The sequence below is a fragment of the Macaca mulatta genome, chromosome 15, assembly GCF_049350105.2.
Source record: "Macaca mulatta isolate MMU2019108-1 chromosome 15, T2T-MMU8v2.0, whole genome shotgun sequence".
In the NCBI taxonomy this organism is placed as follows: domain Eukaryota; kingdom Metazoa; phylum Chordata; class Mammalia; order Primates; family Cercopithecidae; genus Macaca; species Macaca mulatta.
Window position 1 is genome coordinate 37,468,448 of NC_133420.1, and position 18,616 is coordinate 37,487,063.

At 45.8% G+C, this 18,616-nt stretch overlaps 1 long non-coding RNA gene and 1 pseudogene across 1 annotated transcript in view; both read right to left on the reverse strand.

Annotated features, from left to right (window-relative positions):
* The window catches only part of LOC114672733 (uncharacterized), a 42,662-nt gene that overhangs the window by 19,384 nt on the left and 4,662 nt on the right, over positions 1-18,616 (reverse strand). The gene's annotated exons all lie outside the window — the stretch shown is intronic.
* LOC704384 (adenosylhomocysteinase pseudogene) lies at positions 13,621-15,296 on the reverse strand (annotated as a pseudogene).

Consider the following 18,616-nt stretch of genomic DNA (forward strand, 5'->3'; position numbering starts at 1 on the left):
TCAGGACTGCCACCCCATTGTCCAGTACAAGGCCTACTCTCATGTGGCGATCCTAAAAGTTCCATAGCAGTGAATTGTTTCATTTGCAGAAACACAGCTTGGAAAATAAAAGCAATGTGTTTGTCCTTTCCCTGCAAATGGGATAGGCCCACTGTCTCCCCCCGTGGAGGTGATAAGGGGGCAGGTCTTGCCTCCTTGAGGACTTGTAGATGTTTCCTGAGGACCTGAGAGCATTTCTGCTTCTGAGCTGCCTTGGTTGCCACTGCCAGTTAATGTGAGCTGCTGGGAAAGCCAGCTTCATGGCTCTGCTGCGTGTGGATGCCAACCACTGACTCCAGCCAGCTCTCCTGGAAATTGCCCTGAAATATTAAGGCTAGTAGAGGCCCACCAAGGATGGAGGCTGCATCACCAGCTTGCTGGATTCTCACTGAAGCCCAGCAGGATTTTCACTGCAGAAACTAAGCTTGTTAAGACCTCAAGCTTGGCAGTCAGCTCTAGCTTTGAAAATCTCCTCTACCACTTACTAAATCTGTGGTCTCTGGGCAAGTTTCTCAACCTTTCTTAGCCTCAATTCCCTCATCCATAACAGGAAGTAATTGCCTCCTTTTCTAGGCTGTTGATTAAAAGAGATAATGCACATAAAACCCTTCCATTGAGCCTGGCACAGGGCCTGCATACAACAACCCCACCACAAATGATGATAACAATGATGATAATTGTTATCGCAACTGTCCATGGCAAATTTTTTCTTGTTTGCAGTTAAGAATCCTGATATGGCTAATATTAGTTGGGGGAGCAGAATAGTTTCTTTGGAAGGACAGGTTGTTTCAGCTAGATGAGTAGTTTTCCCCAGTCCAGGACCAGTCCTGCCTGAGAAAGTGATCTCCCACCTTTGGGTGTGAACATATGCTGTTCTAGATCCCAATTCCTGGGAAGGCAGAGGCCTGGTCAAAGCAAGACCTGTACTTTCTTGAATGCCAGGAAGCAATTACTTCTGTATCCCAACCACCTACCTCTAGACAGAGCAATTAACAATTATTAAACTAATTTATTATTTTTTGAAGAAAGTGAATAATAATTTTATAGTGAACAATATTTAAAAGTTAGAAAGTATTTTCTTAGGGTTTATGATACTTACATTACTTAAGCACACAAATACCCACAAAAAAGAACGTGGGCTTTACTGAAATTTTACACAATTATTTCTTGAACTCTTCCAGTTTTCATCAACAGGGCTCCAGGGAGAAACTGATTGACTTGTGCAGTCTGAGTTTCCAGTATTTTCCCTGGACATTCTTTCATATATACTTTTCTATATTTTGATGGATTTCATTTCGTCATTTTAAAGTTTGTCATAATATTCTTTCAAATGGGGGCCAAAGTTTGCCCATCCACCTGTCATTTGGGACCTGGGTAGGCCCCACTTTATGTAATCATGCACAATACTAGCAACCTTTATTTTTAAAAAGATTTATTTATTTACTTATTTTTTGAGACAGTCACACTCTGTTGCCCAGGCTGGAGTGCAATGGCATCATCTTGGCTCACTGCAACCTCCACCTTCTGGGTTCAAGGAATTCTCCTGCCTCAGCCTCCCAAGTAGGTGGGATTACAGGTGTCCACCACCACGCATGGCTACATTTTGTATTTTTAGTAGAGACGGGGTTTTGCCATGTTGGCCAGGTTGGTCTCAAACTGCTGACCTCAGGTGATCCACCCGCCTCGGCCTCCCAAAGTGCAGGAATTACAGGCGTGAGCCACCACTCCTGGCCTAAAACAAGATTTTAAAACAATTTTGGAAATACTTCTTTAGGATGAATCACTTAGATGTGGACTCAGGAGCCAAAGGATAGGAATAGGTTTTTCTGCTTTTGTTTTTTTTTTTTTTTTTTTTTTTTTGAGACGGAGTCTCGCTGTGTCGCCCAGGGTGGAGTGCAGTGGCCGGATCTCAGCTCACTGCAAGCTCTGCCTCCCGGGTTTTTACGCCATTCTCCTGCCTCAGCCTCCCGAGTAGCTGGGACTACAGGCGCCCACCACCTCGCCCGGCTAGTTTTTTGTATTTTTTAGTAGAGACGGGGTTTCACCGTGTTAGCCAGGATGGTCTCGAACTCCTGACCTCGTGATCCGCCCATCTCGGCCTCCCAAAGTGCTGGGATTACAGGCTTGAGCCACCGCGCCCGGCCACTCTGCTTTTGTTACTAAAGGTTGGATTATCTTGAAGATAGAGAAAACCAGCTCACAGAGATCCTCCATGCACTCACTTCTGGTCTGAAATAGGAAAAAAATACAGAAGCAATGCCAAGGAGATGACAAGGCAATTTTCGCAGAGCCAGGCAGCATTTGCTGGAAGGGGCTGGACTTTTCTTTTCCATGGGAACGTTCTCAGCTGATATCCCAGTCCTCTGTCAGTTTGTGCAGGACTACTCCGCCCCCGCCTCAACTGCCTTTGCAGGAATTGTACAGTGGCAGTTGACACAGAGCCGGACGCGCTCTAGAACCACCCATGAATTCTGGAGAGTCAAATGCCTGTGGTGGTCAGGAATAATGTCCTACCTGAACAAGGTGGCATGACCTGGGAGATGGAGAACCACACTGACCAGGCAGGGCCCCGCTGTCAACCTGCTGATGCAACAGGTACCCCCTCCCCACCTGGATGGCAGATTTCTTAATTTACACAACTATAGATGCATTTATTTGGCCTAGGACTTTGATTCCTTTTTTTTTTTTTTTTTAAATATACAGTCTCACTCTGTCACCCAGGCTGGAGTGCAGTGGCACCATCTTGGCTCACTGCAACCTCCACCTCCTGGGTTCAAGCAATTCTCCTGCCTCGGCCTCCCAAGTAGCTGGGACTACAGGTGCGCACCACCATGCCCAGCTAATTTTTGTATTTTTAGTAGAGACAGGGTTTTACCGTATTGGCTAGGCTGGTCTTGACCTCCTGACCTCAAGTGATCTACTGGCTTTGACCTCCCAAAGTGTTGGGATTATAGGTGTGAGCCACTACACCCGGCCAGGACTTTGACTCTTGATAAAATATAGGACTCCTGGGAGAGGGCACAGTGCCATTTTTATCCCAGAGTGAACTATTTTACCAAAGCTGACTCTAAGAACAGGCCTGGTTGGGGAAGGAGGCGAAGAGGCCCCATGAAGATCCTGAAAGCAAGGCAGGGCATCGTGGCTCACGCCTGTAATCCCAGCAGTTTGGGTGGCCAAGGCAGGCAGATCACTTGAGGTCAGGAGTTCAAGACCAGCCTGCCCAACATGGTGAAACCTCATCTCTACTAAAAATACAAAAATTAGTCGGGTGTGGTGACACAAGACTGTAGTCCCAGCTACTCAAGAGGCTGAGGCAGGAGGATCACTTGAACTTGGGAGGTGAAGGTTGCAGGGAGCTGAGATCACGCTGCTGCACTCCAGCCTGGGACACAGTGAGAGTTTTTATTAAAAAAAAGGAGAGAGAGAGAGAGAAAGGAAGAAAGGATGGAAGAAAGGAAGGAAGGAAGAAATGAAGGAAGGAAGGAAGGAAGGAAGGAAAGAAAGAAGGAAGGAAGGAAGGAAGAAAGGAAAGATCCTGAAAGCAAGAAAAGGCGCCCTGTGAAGGAGGCTAAGCTCATGGTCTAGCCTTCTATAGTTCACAAAAACTCTTAAAACCTAGGCTTCCTTCTCTAGTTACCTCTGCCCCAGGGGGCTCCCTGAGAAGAACAATGTGCTTTGGGGGAGCAGCAGACAAGCTCCCCCACCTCCGAGGTCATTCAGCCCAGAAAGAAACCTGGGATGGGCGTTTCCTGTTGGATTGGAGAACTGACTGAGCTGCAGTTGCAGTGGATTTGCCCCAGTGGGCACCTGGCCTTCACAGTTAGCACCATGATGATGCTGTGATTTCTGCTTTGCTGTGGCTCTGGTTCTCTAGAAGCAGAATCATCACCATGATTTAACCTTTAGCCCAGCTCAGCGCACTAGACTGTGGCTCAGACCAAAACTTCCTTTCAGATTCTATCTCTCTCATTTGCTATATTCTACCTATTCTGGGTTTTCTCCTCCTCAAACACACACAAAGCTTGTGTCTGTCTATGAGACTCTGCATTTCCCATTCTCTCTCCCTCGTCTTCCCAAGCCTGCCTCCTCGTTCTCATTCAGGCCTCAGCTCAATGTGCACCTTTTCCCAGAGCGCTTCCTTGACCATGCTTGTGAAGGTGACATGCCACCCTGGAGTCATTTCCTATCCCGTTATTAGTCTGTATCTCCTTCTTAGCACTGTCATTTTCTGAAATTATCTGATTTATTTATGTACCCATATGCTGTCTGGCTCCCTAACCAGAACATAAACTCCATGAGAACAGCGACAGGGCCTTTCTGTTCTCTGCTAAGAGCTGAGAACAGTGCTGGCACAGACAGGGGATCCATCCAAAGATCGCAGGCAGAGCCGTCCTTGCCTTTCCTCATTCGGCTTTATAGTTTTCCTCCTAAGTGGTATACAGATATTGGCTTGGCAGTGAATAGAGCCAGGCAGCCAACCCTGCATGGAGACCAGGGTTCCCGCTTAACTTAGCAGCTTCACAAGGGGTGAGGCCTGGGCTCCAGGGATCTGAGCTGGACCCAGTGGACAGAAGTTCGCAGAGATGGACTTTAGTGTAATAGCAAAAGGACTTGAGAACAGAGCTGACAGGAGACAGAATGGGGACGCCGCTGCTAAACTGCACCAGCTCCATGCGGGTCCATCCCGCCATGGTCCACTCACAAACTTCTGCTTCTGTGCAGCCTGCCCACCCACCTGCAAGCTCACGGAGCTCATTGGTCACTGGAACCACTTCCCAGCACAGAGGGTGGGGATTCGGCATCACTGGGAGAACTAAATTGGATGGTCTCTGTGGGCCATTTCATCTCCCATTTCAGGGGCTCGGCTGAGAGCAGTTTATTTCTAATCCTGAGGACTGCAGGGCCTCCAGGGAGGAGAGGGTGACAGACTGAGTTAAGCTGTTAATAGTGCCCTGGGGTTAAAGCTCAATGACCCACAGTGCCAGTGCACTGATTAGTGACCACATCTGCCCACCTGCTGTTTGCTTAGCAGGGCGAGCTGCTCATCTGAATCAGGAATGCAGCACCAAAAAGAAATATGCGTTCCAGGCCTGGTTCTGCTGCCAAGTTATCATGTGAGCTTGAATAAGTCCTTTCCTGCTCTGAGCCTTGGTGTGTCTTTCTGGAAGAATGTTTGGATTAGACCTAGATGCTTTTTTTTTTTTTTAAATGGTGTTTTGCTCTTGTTTCCCAGGCTGGAGTGCAATGATGTGATCTTGGCTCACCGCAACCTCCGCCTCCCGGGTTCAAGCGATTCTCCTGCCTCAGCCTCCCAAGTAGCTGGGATTACAGAAATGTGCCACCATGCCCAGCTAATTTTGTATTTTTAGTACAGATGGGGTTTCTCCATGTTGGTCAGGCTGGTCTCGAACTGCTGACCTCAGGTGATCCACCGGCCTCGGCCTCCCAAAGTGCTGGGATTACAGGCATGAGCCACTGTGCGCAGCCTGACCTAGGTGCTTTTTAAGGCCATCTCTTCTAACTCTAACATTTTAGGATTCTACTAGTGAACCTCACACATGAAAAAAGTTCCATCCGTGGCAAGAGCTCGTGCCCAGGCTTCAATTCTTCAGCAGATCCTCTTTCTTAGCTGACAGCCTGGAAAGGAACCAAGACCCCTGACCTCTGTCATTGGCAGCTCAAGTCTTCTCAGAGAATCTATGTTTATTCACAGCTCTGGCTAGGCAGCTGAGAAAAGTACATGGTCTGTCAGTGGACAGATCCTGAGCTGTCCATCATGAGGGAGATGAGCTAAGTCTAGAAGCCACCTGGGGGCTGTCCCACCAGCACCCCCAACAGGTCTACTCATCCAAAGGGCAGGAAAGGGACTTTGTGCCTCTGCCTTTGATGGTGTAAGGACTCCTTGGGCAACATTTATGGCCAAGACCTCCCTGCAAGTGGCAGCCTTAGGGAAGCCTCCCTGTGGTCCTAAACCTGGAGCAGGAAGGGAGTGTAATGACAAGAAGCCCTTTCATGAGGCCCATGACTATTTCATGATGTGATGGTTTCACTGAGCTTTCCTGAAACTCAACTCATCTTTGGCACAGCCATGTAGGAAGATCAGGGAAGCCTGACACTGCATTCTGGGGCCATTTCTGTCCTGAGTCAGCAATTTTGTTTTCATTCTGTAGGGTTCTTGTAGGAATGAAATATTCAGAAAGCCCACCAGTTGAGTAAACATTTCTCAAGCATCTTCTCTGAGCTAACCCCAACTTGGGAACTGAGGATTAAAAATGAATTTATTAACTTTTTAATGTTCTGTGCAACATATATACCTACACAGACACAGGACATAGATTCTGTATTCATAGAGGAATAGGCTTTTCACAAAACATAAATCTTTTAGATCACTGCTAAATGGACTGATACATTAGCTTTAAGGGAATATACTTCTCATGTTTGAAAAAAATATTTAAAAGGAACCAAGAACCCTGACCTCTGTCATCGGCAGCTCAAGTCTTCTCAGAAAGTCTATGTTTATTCACAGCTCTGGGACATAGTCCCTGCTCTCAAGCAGTTTGGATAAAATCCTTTCACCCCTTTGAGCTTCAGTTCTGCAAAATGGGAGTGATGATCCCATCCAAGGCTGCCAGATTTAATGGATCAAATCACAAGATGCCTAGTTAAATATGAATTTTAAATTTAACTGGGCATCTTGCATTTTATCTGATAATCCTAGCCCTACCCAAACTAGTACTTTTTATAAGGTACAGAAGGAATAATACGTGAATTAATGATGTACAACAGTGCTTTACAGTTTATGGAGTTCTGTGTCAGCAAGAAGGGTTTGGATGGAATGACTTGATGTAAGGGGATCTCTTGCAGGTGTATGATTCTATTCTCATGATGAAGATCCTGAGACATGAGGAGAAAGGCTCAATGCTGCATCCCTCAAGAACACTTTTAATTCCAGGACAGTGAATACAAAACCCTCAATGGCAAAAGATGGAGCCTGGAGCAGCGCATGTGAGAAAGCCCTGGGGGTTTTGGCTCACAGAAAAATCAAAACAGGACCCCTTAGGATGTAAACTACATCTGCGTTTTCTGGCCACATCCTCAAAAGGATGGTGTCCAGAATGCTGTCATTACTCAGACTCCCACTGGAGCATTAAAAGGAACAGGAATGGGCCTGGTTCAAGGAGCCTGAAACCAGCAAGTGTCCTGGCAGGGACAGGAGTGATGAGCAGCGTTTGAACTGGAGATCTGTGGATTCAGGGGACATAAGCAATAGGCTTCCCATCCAGCATGGGTCCTGCTTTCTGGAAGGTGCCACTCCCATCAGAGGTTGCCACCAAGCCTTTGTTTTGGTAAAGGGCCCCAAGCTGACATTCCTTTTTGGTCACTGTCCAGCTCGGAGAAGCGGAACACCAACAGTAGCAGCGATTGTTCAAAATGTGAAGGCTGAAAAAGGCCTTAGAATCCCCACTCTTGGCCAAGTGCAGTGGCTTACACCTGTAATCCCAGCACGTTGGGAGGCCAAGGCAGTCAGATCACTTGAGTTCAGGAGTTCAAGACCAGCCTGGCCAACATGGCAAAACCCCACATCTACTAAAAACAATACAAAAATCAGCTGGTCATGGTGGCATGGGCCTGTAGTCCCAGCTACTCAGGAGGCTGAGGCAGGAGATTTGCTTGTACCTGAAGGCAGAGGTTACAGTGGGCCGAGATCGCACCACCACACTCCAGCCTGGGTGACAGAGTGAGACTCCATCTGGAAAAAAAAAAAAATCCCCACTCTTTCCTTCTTCTATCTTAGAGATGGGGAAACTAAAGACAGGCTGGGGAGGTAACCCACCCAAGACCACATCATAAGTTAGGTGCAGAGCTGGGACTGGAGCCCATATCTGCTGCTTCCCAACTCAGGGTCAGATTCACATCAGCCCAACCTTTCCTGGGATTCACTCTGTCTGGACAGGCCCTCCAAGCAGCCACTTTTTTCCAAGGCCAATAATCCAGAGATACTGCTGAGAAGCCTTCATTTTTCACAGGGAGGAAAGGTAGTTATTTATTATAATAGTAGTGATGACGATCTGCTTGGGGACAGTACTTTATAGTTTGCAAAATACCTTCATGTCATTTATCTGACCTCCCATCAGTTCCTATCTTCCTACATCCTATGCGTCCTTCACTTGTTCTCAGCCCCTAAATGTGCAGTGACGTCCCACAGTGAGGCAGTTTCTTGTGGTGTTTGGAGCATAGCGTCCAGCACCAAAATGCATGTGATTAAAGCCGGGCTCTGTCATTATGAGTTGCGTGATCTGGGGCAAGTTATGTAACAGAAGTTAACTATGCCTCAGCTTCCTCATCTGTAAAGTGGGGATGATAGCAATAGGATCTATTTTATAGGATTCTTATGTGAGGATTAAATGATTCATTTATGCTTACAACAGGACCTAGCACATTGTTAGGGCTTAACAACAAGTAGTAGCTGCTACTGCTACTACTACTACTACTACTACTACTATTGTTATTATTTCAGAGCTCTGTTCTATAACCCCAAAGCCCTTCTGCTATTCCTGTTGCTCCTTCAAGGCTTAGCTCAAACTTCCCTCCCCTAGGAAGACTTTTCTTTGATTCTGTACCCTCAGCAGAGTTCGATGTTCTCTAATACTTACTGCACTTACTTAAATGTATTATATTTGCCTATTTTCTGGTCCATTTCCCTTACAAAGCTGTGATCTTCATCTCCATCTTTATCCCCAACACCATGCCTAGAGACAGGCAGATATATGTGTTTAATTGATGTTTGTTGAATGAATGAGTGAGTGAGTGATCCTGTGGATTCCAAAATCTAGGAGTAACTTTGTATTTCTGTCTTTCCTTCACCCCACACCCAAACCAACAGCAAGTCTTGACAATTCCACTTCTAAAACAGATTCTGAATCTGCCTCTAAGCCAGTCCAGGCCACCATCTTCTCAAGCCTGGATAAACTCGGCCTTCTGACTGCCATCTGTGCTTCTGTCCCTGCTGCTCTATAATCTGCCCTCATCTCCTGCTTAAAACACTCCCTGACTTCTCTTTGCTCCTAGAATGAAGCCCAGTCTTCTTCCCTGGCTACAGAGTCCTGCACTCTAGCTTGTACCACTCTCTCCTTCACTTAATATGCTTCACCTATTCTGGTTTCCTTTCTGTTCCTTTCCAGCTTCAAAGTCTTGCACTTGCTGTTCCTTCCAGTTTTGACAGAGTTGTCTCCTTTTGCTTTCAGGTTGAATGTCACATCTCAGCAAGGCTTTCCTTGATCACTCTAAGGGGATATTATTCTGTGTCACAGCACCATTTTTATCTCCCTCGTAGCACTTGCTTAACCTGTAAATATCTTGATTATTTACCCATTTATTTGTTAATTGATTATCTTACTATGTTGTATGCACCTTTTTTTGTTGTCTTGTTCACTAGGGTATCTCTATATCAGTGTTTAATACATTTCTGCTGAATGAATGAATGAATGAATGAATGAATGAATGAATGAATCCTCCTAGCAACACAATAGGTAGACCAGGTATTGTATGCTTATTGTACAGATGACAAAACTGAAGCTTAAAAAGGTCGATTCTTGCTCTAAGTAACATAGGCTGGAAGTAGACCAGCCAGGCCTGCTAGATCATGGACTTTTTTTCCCACTAGCCCATTTTACCTTGAAGGGAGATAGACGGAGGGCTGGGAACCCATCTTAGCTGATTCATAGACAGTTCCCCAACATGGGACCGGATGGCAGAGATAACCAGTTCCTGCCTCTTAAAGAGGTCGTGCTGCCAGTATGTGACAGTTCCAAATTCCAGACTGCACTTGAGGCGTTGCACACACCCAATAAACACTCCATAATCATAAGAAAACTTCAGTGGCTGTTTGAGAAAGGAAATCAGACCCATGGGCCTGAGAGGAGGACTGATCTACCAGGACCCTCTGCAGAGCCTGTTCTAATTTGGGCCTGAAGAAATGGGAAAGATGTTTCTAATTCCTTTACACGAATGTGACCTAATTTGGAAGATTTTATAATTCCTAACGTCCCAACTGCCGCCTGAGAGCAGATCCTCATTATTGCTATCATTTTATTATTATTTGAGATGGAGTCCCGCTCTGTTGTCCAGGCTGGAGTGCAATGGCACAATCTCGGCTCACTGCAACCTCTGCCTCCTGGGTTCAAGAGATTCTTCTGCCCCAGCCTCCCGAGTAGCTGGGATTACAGGCACCTGCCATCATGCCTGGCTAATTTTTGTATTTTTGTAGAAACGGGGTTTCACCATGTTGGCCAGGCTAGTCTTGAACTCCTGACCTCAGGTGATCCTCCCACCTTGGTATTGTCATTATTTAAAATCTTGCCTTGGCCATTGTTAAGAAGCTGGCAGTGGGGTGCCATTTCTGTGATTCTAGGAAGGAAGTTCCTAGAGAGGGAGCTTGGGGACATAAAGAGAGCCTTGGGCCAGAGTCAGAAGGTGGGAAGATCCATCGGTGTCCAGCCAGTAGACTCTAGGCCTCTCACTGGCCCTCAGCTGCCTCCTTTGTATGGACTGATTTGAGTCTGATGATGAATATGACCCTGGCTCTTGACAGTGTGGGATCTTATCAAGATGCTTTACTTCTGCGGTTCTTGGTTAATTATCTGTACAAGGACATGGTTGAAAGGACTGATGCCAAGTCCCCTTCCAGCTGTGATAGTTGCCATTTTTGTGGTCTTTTCAGGGAAACAGTTGCTCTTCCAGAAGTGGATTTCCTTATTATCCAGCCCCCAGAAGCCAGCAAGAAATCAACACAGCTACCTCAAATAGTTCAACAAAGGGCATCATAGTCCTAAAGGCCTAAGGATTTCTGAGAAGGAGTCAAGTGCTCATTCCTCCAAGTACTCTCTCAGTCCTAGAAGCTACCCTCTGACAGGCACATGCTCCAGCAAAGGAGGCTCTTCAAGAGGGCCGAGGCCATGGAAGTCAGAGAGTATGACTCTTCTGAAAATCTAGAAGTTCTGGGCATTGAACCCAAGGACATTGTACCCTCCTGACCTTGACCGTCTATGTGAGAAGGCAAGGTATAGGAAAATCAGACACATACCAAGGTCTTCTGAGTGTTCATTTCAGGGCAGACTTTGGCTCAAAGCTTTATATTCATTTGACTTTGAGGCCTATGAGATAAATATTATGATCCCCATTTTACAGAGGAGGAAATTGAGACACAGAGCTAAAGTAACTTGTCCAAGATTATACAGCTAGAAACACCAGATTTGAACCCGGCATTCTTTACTGCTAAACTACTGTCTCCTCTAATAATACAGCAATGAAAAAAAAACCTCAAAGCTGAAGAACAACAGTAGGCAGTTGTGGAAATCTGGACCTGAGGTCTAAAGAAATGACTACAAATTCTATGCTTTCATTTGTAAGCATGGTGATCTGGGACAAGTCATTTGACTACTTTGAGTGACAACATACTAGCTTTTAAAGTGGGGGTAATCACTCTTTCTACTTCACAGATAAGGCTAAAAAGATTAAAAGGGGAATGCACAGTGGTTCAAGCCTGAAATCCCAACACTTTGGGAGGCTGAGGGGAAGACTGCTTGAGACCAGGAGTTGAAGACCAGCCTGGGCAAGATAGCAAGACCCCACCTCTACAAAAATTTTTTAAAAGGTAATGTGCACCTGTAGTCCCAGCTACTCGGGAGGCTGAGGCAGGAGGATCACTTGAGCCTAGGAGTTTGAGGCTGCAGTGAGCTATGATTATATCACTGCATTCTAGCCTGGGTGACAGAGCAAGCCCCTGGTTTTGTTTTGTTTTGTTTTTGCTTTTTAATTAAAAGGCACAATGTATGTGAAGTGTTTAGAATTGATTCCTGGCACATAATAAGTATTCAGTAAATGTTAAGTCTCCGTCATCGTTGTTATTGTTGTTGTTGTTACTATCAACATCTTTTCTCCAGGTTGTTGTCAAGTTCAAATGAGATGATGGCTGGGAAAGCTCTGTGCTGTGCACCTGTCAGTAATCCCCTTTATTACAATGATAGCAACCTAAGGGATAGAGTTATTTGTGAAGCTCCAACCCTATTCCTCCCCAAATTGGTTCAAATTCTTTGTATTGCAGCCAACACTGATGACGAGTGAGGGTTTGACTTGGTGCCCACTGTGAATGACGTCCTTCAATAGATCTCCAAGAACTGTAGCAAATGCTTTTCTGGGCTTATTTTAGCATCAGAGGACCTTTGAAGCAGGATTTCAACATTTAGCTTCATTGTTTGGGGATGGTGCCTTGCATTTAATGTGGGTTTACAACTTGAGCCTTTCTTCCTCTCATCCTCTTGAGATACCATGAGGGCAGGTCAGGGATGTGGTTGGCAGAGACATATCTCCAGATTCAAATTAATGCTATTGTTGATTGTTATTGATTTTTGAGAGTAATAAGTGCTCACTATAAAAAAATTGGAAAATGCAGAAAACTATGAAGGAGAAAAAAGTTAAATATCCATAATGCAGTCACTCAGAAGAAAAGAATGTTAACATTTTGGTGTATTTCCTTTTGGTATTTTATTCTCTGCATATATTATCATTTACATAATTGGGGGTCATGGCATAAATAGTTATATTAACGATTTTTTCCACAATTTTATATCGTAAGAATTTCCTTCATAAGTATCTTTTTATTTATTTTTTTTGAGACAGGGTTTCACTCTGTCACCCAGGCTGGAGTACAGTGGCACCATCTCCACTCACTGCAACCTCCACCTCTGGGGTTTAAGTGATCCTCCCAATTCAGCCTCTAGAATAGCTGGAACTACAGGTGCAACCACCATGCCAGGCGAATTTTTCTGTATTTTTGGTAGAGATGGGGTTTCACCATTTTGCCCAGGCTGGTCTCGAACTCCTGAGCTCAAGCAATCCGCCCGCCTGGGCCTCCCAAAGTGTTGGGATTACAGGCATGAGCCACTGTGCCTGAGTATCATCTTTTTTTTTTTTTTTCAGTTACCAAGATTTTTATTTACCCACTTTCCTGCTTTCTTTTAACATTATAAACCAAATTATTATCTTTTTGACCCGGGGTTGTGATAGGAACCATCTTATTACAAAGTGGTAGCAGATCTATGCCTGCTTTTATGTTTTTATGGCCCCTCTGGCTGTCACTTCTCTGTCCTTTCTCAGTTATCACTTTAAAGTCTATTCTGACCCCTGTAAAACAGGGACTAAAAGTACCAACCTCATTGTTATAAGGTTTAAGAGAAGGCCCAGCCCTAAGCCAGGCTCTCAGGAAAAGTCAAACAACAGTTCCTCTTTGCCCTTCAATGTAGCTCCTTCTCATCTGCCATGGCTGAGGAACCAATGAATCTATAAACCAAGCACACGGATATAAGTCCACAGACCCGGAACCTTACCTGAATGGTAAGGTACACGGGCTTTGTGACTCCACTACCAACTTCCAGACTAAGGAAGGACTGACTTAGTGAGCAGTTCCAAGACCATTCAACTCATGGTTCCCTGTGGATGCCTCCCTTGTACCTCCATCATGACCAGGGCTTGACGAGAGGCCTCTCAGTTCCCCCTGCCACACTTGATATAGTGTGAGGGATGCTGCAGAGGCCAAAAACTGAGTGACCAGCCCCATCAATGGGAGACACTGACAAATCAATCGCAAAGTTGGTGCCATTTGCTCTTAGGGAGAAGAGATGGGGCCTGAGCAAGGACAGCAGCTGGAAGGTGAAGGGCAGGCCGGACTCTCAGCAGCAGTAGTGATCCAGCTTGAAGGGGCCATCGCGGGATGTGCTCAGCTACTGGGCTTGCTTCTCAGTTAGCTTGGTCAATTTCACATTCAGCTCGCCCAGCCGGGGCTTCAGCCACTGCCTCATCCAGTTTCTTGAGCAGGAAGTGAACCCCAACGGGGTACTTGTCTGGGTGGGTCCACAGCTCAATCTACACCATCACCTGGTTGATGAAGGAGTTACACCCCACAAAGCTGGGGCAGCCCATGGCACAACCCAGGTTGACCAGCCAACCCTCAGCCAACAGGATGATGTGGCACCCATTCTTCAGCCAGTACCAGTCCACCTGGGGCTTGATGTTTACCTTCTCCACAACATTCTTGTTGAGCCACCTGACATCGATCTCCACGTCAAAGTGTCCAGTGTTACACAAGATGGCATCATCCTTCATCTGCTCAAAGTGCCGGCCAAGGATGATATTGACACAGGCTGTGGTGATGACAAAGATGTTGCCCTCCTGACAGGCCTCGTCCATGGTGGTCACCTTATAGCCTTCCATGGCAGCCTGCAGTGTGCTGATTGGGTCAATCTCAGTGATGATTACATGAGCCCCAAAACCCTGCAAGGCCTGGGCACAGCCCTTGCCCACATCGTCATAGCCTGCTACCACTGCTGCCTTGCTGGCAATCATCACATCTTGGCCCACTTGATGCCATCTATGAGGGACTCCCGGGCAGCCATGGAGGCTGTCAATTTTCCTCTTGGTGATGGAGTCATTGACTTGATGGCAAGCTCCTTCAGGATTCCATTGGCTATCATCTTGTATAGGTTATGGACCCTGGTTTTGGTCTCCTCAGAGATGCCTCAGATGCCCGACATGAGCTGTGGGTATGTACTTGGTGTGGACGAGGCTGGTAAGGTCACACCCATCATCCAGAATCATGTTGAGGGGCCCGTCCTTGAAGTACAGTGTCTGTTCAATGCACCATGGGTGCCTCTCATCTGTTTTGCCCTTCCAGATGAACACTGGCATGCCAGCCTTGGCAAAGATAGCCACTGCATGGTCCTGGGTGGAGAAGATGTTGCAGCTAGACCACTGCTCCTGAACGCTCAGGGAAATGAGGGTCTCAATGAGGATGGCCATCTCCACAGTGACTTGCAGGCAGCCAGCAATGCAGGCGCCCTTCAGTGGCCTGGAGGCCAAGTACAGCTCCTGCATGACCATCAGGCCCGGCATCTCCTTCTCCATAATGTCTAGGGCCTTGTGTCCCCAGGCGGTCAGGCCGATGTCAGCAACTTTGTAGGGCAGTTTGTCAGACACGCTGGCGGCACCTTTGATGGACAAGGGCAAAGGGGACTGGGCCTCGGTCTGGGGACAGGCACTGGGTGGGCAGTGCTGGGCAGGCAGCGCTGGGCAGGTGAGTATCATTTTTTATAGATGTATAGTATTTCTACATAGAAACATCATAGAGCACAAAGTACTCAACTAATCCTTTGTTAACTGTTTAGATTTTTCTAATTTTTATAATTATATAACACTGGTGAACATTTTTGTACATATATATTTACATCTGATTATTTATTTCCCTTGGGTAGATTTTTTTTCTTTTTCTTTTTGGGACAGGGGCTCCCTCTGTTGCCCAGGTTGGAGTACAGTGGCATGATCATGGCTCACTGCAGCCTCGACTTCCCAAGCTCAGGTGATCTCCCACCTCAGCCTCCCAGGTAGCTGGGACTACAGGTGCACACCACCATGCCCAGCTAATTTTTAGTATTTTTTTTTTTTTTTTTAGTAGAGACGGGGTTTCACCACATTGCCCAGGCTGGTCTTGAACTCCTGGGCTCAAGTGATCTGCCCACCTCAGCTTCCCAAAGTGTTGGGATCACAGGCATAATCCGCTGTGCCTGACCTTTGGATAGATTATTAAAAGCAGAAATAATGGGCCAGGTGCACTGGCTCACGCCTGTAATCCCAGCACTTTGGGAGCCTGAGGCAGGCGGATCACCTGAGGTCGGGAATTCGAGATCAGCCTGAGCAACATGGAGAAACCCCATCTCTACTGAAAATACAAAATTAGCTGGGCATGGTGGCGCATGCCTGTAATCTCAGCTACTTGAGAGGCTGAGGCAGGAGAATCGCTTGAACCCAGGAGGTGGAGACTGCGGTGAGCCAAGATCGCACCATTGCACTCCAGCCTGGGCAAAAACAGCGAGACTCCGACTCAAAAAAAAAAAAAGTGGAAATAATGGGTCAAAGAGTATAAACACTTTTAAGGCTTCCTGGAAAGGTTGTTTCACTTTATATTTCTATCAACGTGAGAGACCATAACAAATATTACCAGTTTGTAAAAATTGTTGCCAAATCAATAGGTTAAAAAAATGGCAACTCCTTATCTCAACTTGCAATTCTTTAATTATTCAAGTTGCATATGCAGTATTTCATATTTCTTAGTCATTTGTATTCCTTTCTGTGACTTGTCTGTTAGTGTCCTTTGCTGGGCCGACTTTGTGAACAGTGGCCCCATAATCCCACAGTTGTCTGCAGAAGATGCCAAACCTTGCATTTAGCCACATCTGATAGGAGGCCAGCCCCCGGCAGGATTAGAAATAGTCCATGTCAGCATTGCTGTTTCAATGAAACAAGAAAGGGGAAAGGTGTCTGTGTTTTATTGGAGTCTGGGAGATGAAGTTATTTTGCTGAGCCATATCTATCATATTATTATGCTTTATTTTATTTTCTCACTCCCAAAGCTTCTCTTTTCTAGCAGAAGGGTTAAATTTGGTGCATGTGTAGCCTTTCTTTTAGTATGTGTTCACTGACCTCCTACTATGTGCAACGCATAGCGGCCACATTAATGGACTGTAGTGATAGAGAAGAGCCTGGGCTTTTGAGTCACAAGGGCCTTGGGCAAGTAAGTCCCTTAAGCTCTTGGAGGCTCAGTTTCCTCTTCTTCGAAGTGCAGATGATAGCCTGTCTTTGAGGAATAAATGTGTTATGAATGTAAAACTCCTGGAACAGCATCTGCCACATCATAAGACTTCATAGACAATTAAAAAAAATTTTTTTTCAAGATGGAATCTTGCTCTGTTGCCCAGGCTTGAGTGCACAATCTCGGCTCACCGCAACCTCTGCTTCCCAGGTTCAAGCAATTCTCCTGCCTCAGCCTCCTGAGTAGCTGGGATTACAGGCGTTCACCACCACACCTGGCTAACTTTTTTGTATTTTTAGTAGAGATGGGGTTTCACTATGTTGGCCAGGCTAGTCTTCTTTTTTTTTTTTTTTTGAGACGGAGTCTTGCTGTGTCGCCCAGGCTGGAGTGTAGTGGCATGATCTCGGCTCACTGCAAGCTCTGCCTCCCAGGTTCACGCCATTCTCCTACTTCAGCCTCCCGAGTAGCTGGGACTACAGGCGCCCACCACCACACCCCGCTAATGTTCTCTATTTTTAGTGAAGACGGGATTTCACCATGTTAGCCAGGATGGTCTCAATCGCCGGACCTCCTGATCTGCCCGCCTTGGCCTCCCAGAGTGCTGGGATTACAGGCGTGAGCCACCGTGCCCAGCCTGGCCAGGCTAGTCTTGAACTACTGACCTTGTGATCCATCCACCTTGGCCTCCCAAAGTGCTGTGATTACAGGCGTAAGCCACTGCGCCTGGCTCACAGACAATTCTTGAGCCATTTCTGCGTATTTGACACTGTGCTAGGTGCTGACTATAAAGTGAGAAATCAGATGGGGCCCTTTACAGCATCTCCTTTGCCTAGGAGAAAAGTCAGGCTGCACATTGGCTCCAACAAGGCCCTCTCTGACTCCTGCTGTTCTGTGGTCCTTCCCTAAGCCTTTGGCTCCAGGTCTCATGGGCCTTAGCTACAGTTCTGGAGCAACAGAAAAAGTGCCAGTTGATGTTCTGTTACACAGAGTGTCACAGCTGTAATTTTTTTCTTTTCTTCTTACCATTATAAGTATTTTCCCTTTATAGTTAAGGGTGTCAGTGGGAGCCAGCCAGCCTCAGTTTGATTTCTAGCTCTATTATTTACTAAGTGACCATGGGCAAGTTGCTTAACCTGCGTCCTAGTTTCCTTATCTGTAAAATGCAGATAATAATAGACTATAGACTGAATGTTTGTGTCCCTCTAAAATTTATACGTTGAAATCCTAACACCCCATGTGAAAGTATTTGGAAGCCTTTGGGAGGTGATTAGGTTATGAGGGCAGAGCCATCATGAATGGAATTAGTGTCCTTTTAAAGGACACCCAGGGAACTCACTGAATCTGCTGGTGCCCTGATCTTGGACTTCCCAGGCACCAGAACTGAGAGAGATATATTTTTTGTTGTCTACAAGCTACAATCTACAGTACTTTGTTGCAGCAGCCCGAATGGACTAAGACACAGTAGTACCTACTTCCTGGGGTTCTTAGGATTAAACAAAATAATTCATATGTAGCTCTTGGTATAGTGTCTAGCACAGGCTATGAGCTCAATTATTTACTATTAATATTTGCTACACTGTCCTCATAGCTACACGTACAATGACTTTATATGATTAAGTTTAACTGGTATAATAATACCTTTGTCTGATGGCAGATATGTAAGGTGTTTCCAATTTTTAAACACAAACAAAATTCCTAAGAAAGTCATCTTGTAGTTTAGAGATTAAGGAAGATTTAAGATTAAGGAAATTTAAGAATTAAATGTTGAATGGACATTAATACATTTAAATTACTAAAATCTTTCAAAAAATTCAATATTTTCTATACATATTACAGGCTAATTATCCCATCTTAAAAGCCCTGGCATGGATGATCCTTGCCTAAGGCAGAGAGCTGACCTGAATCACTAGACAAGGTCTTCTAGTCATTTGCTCTGTG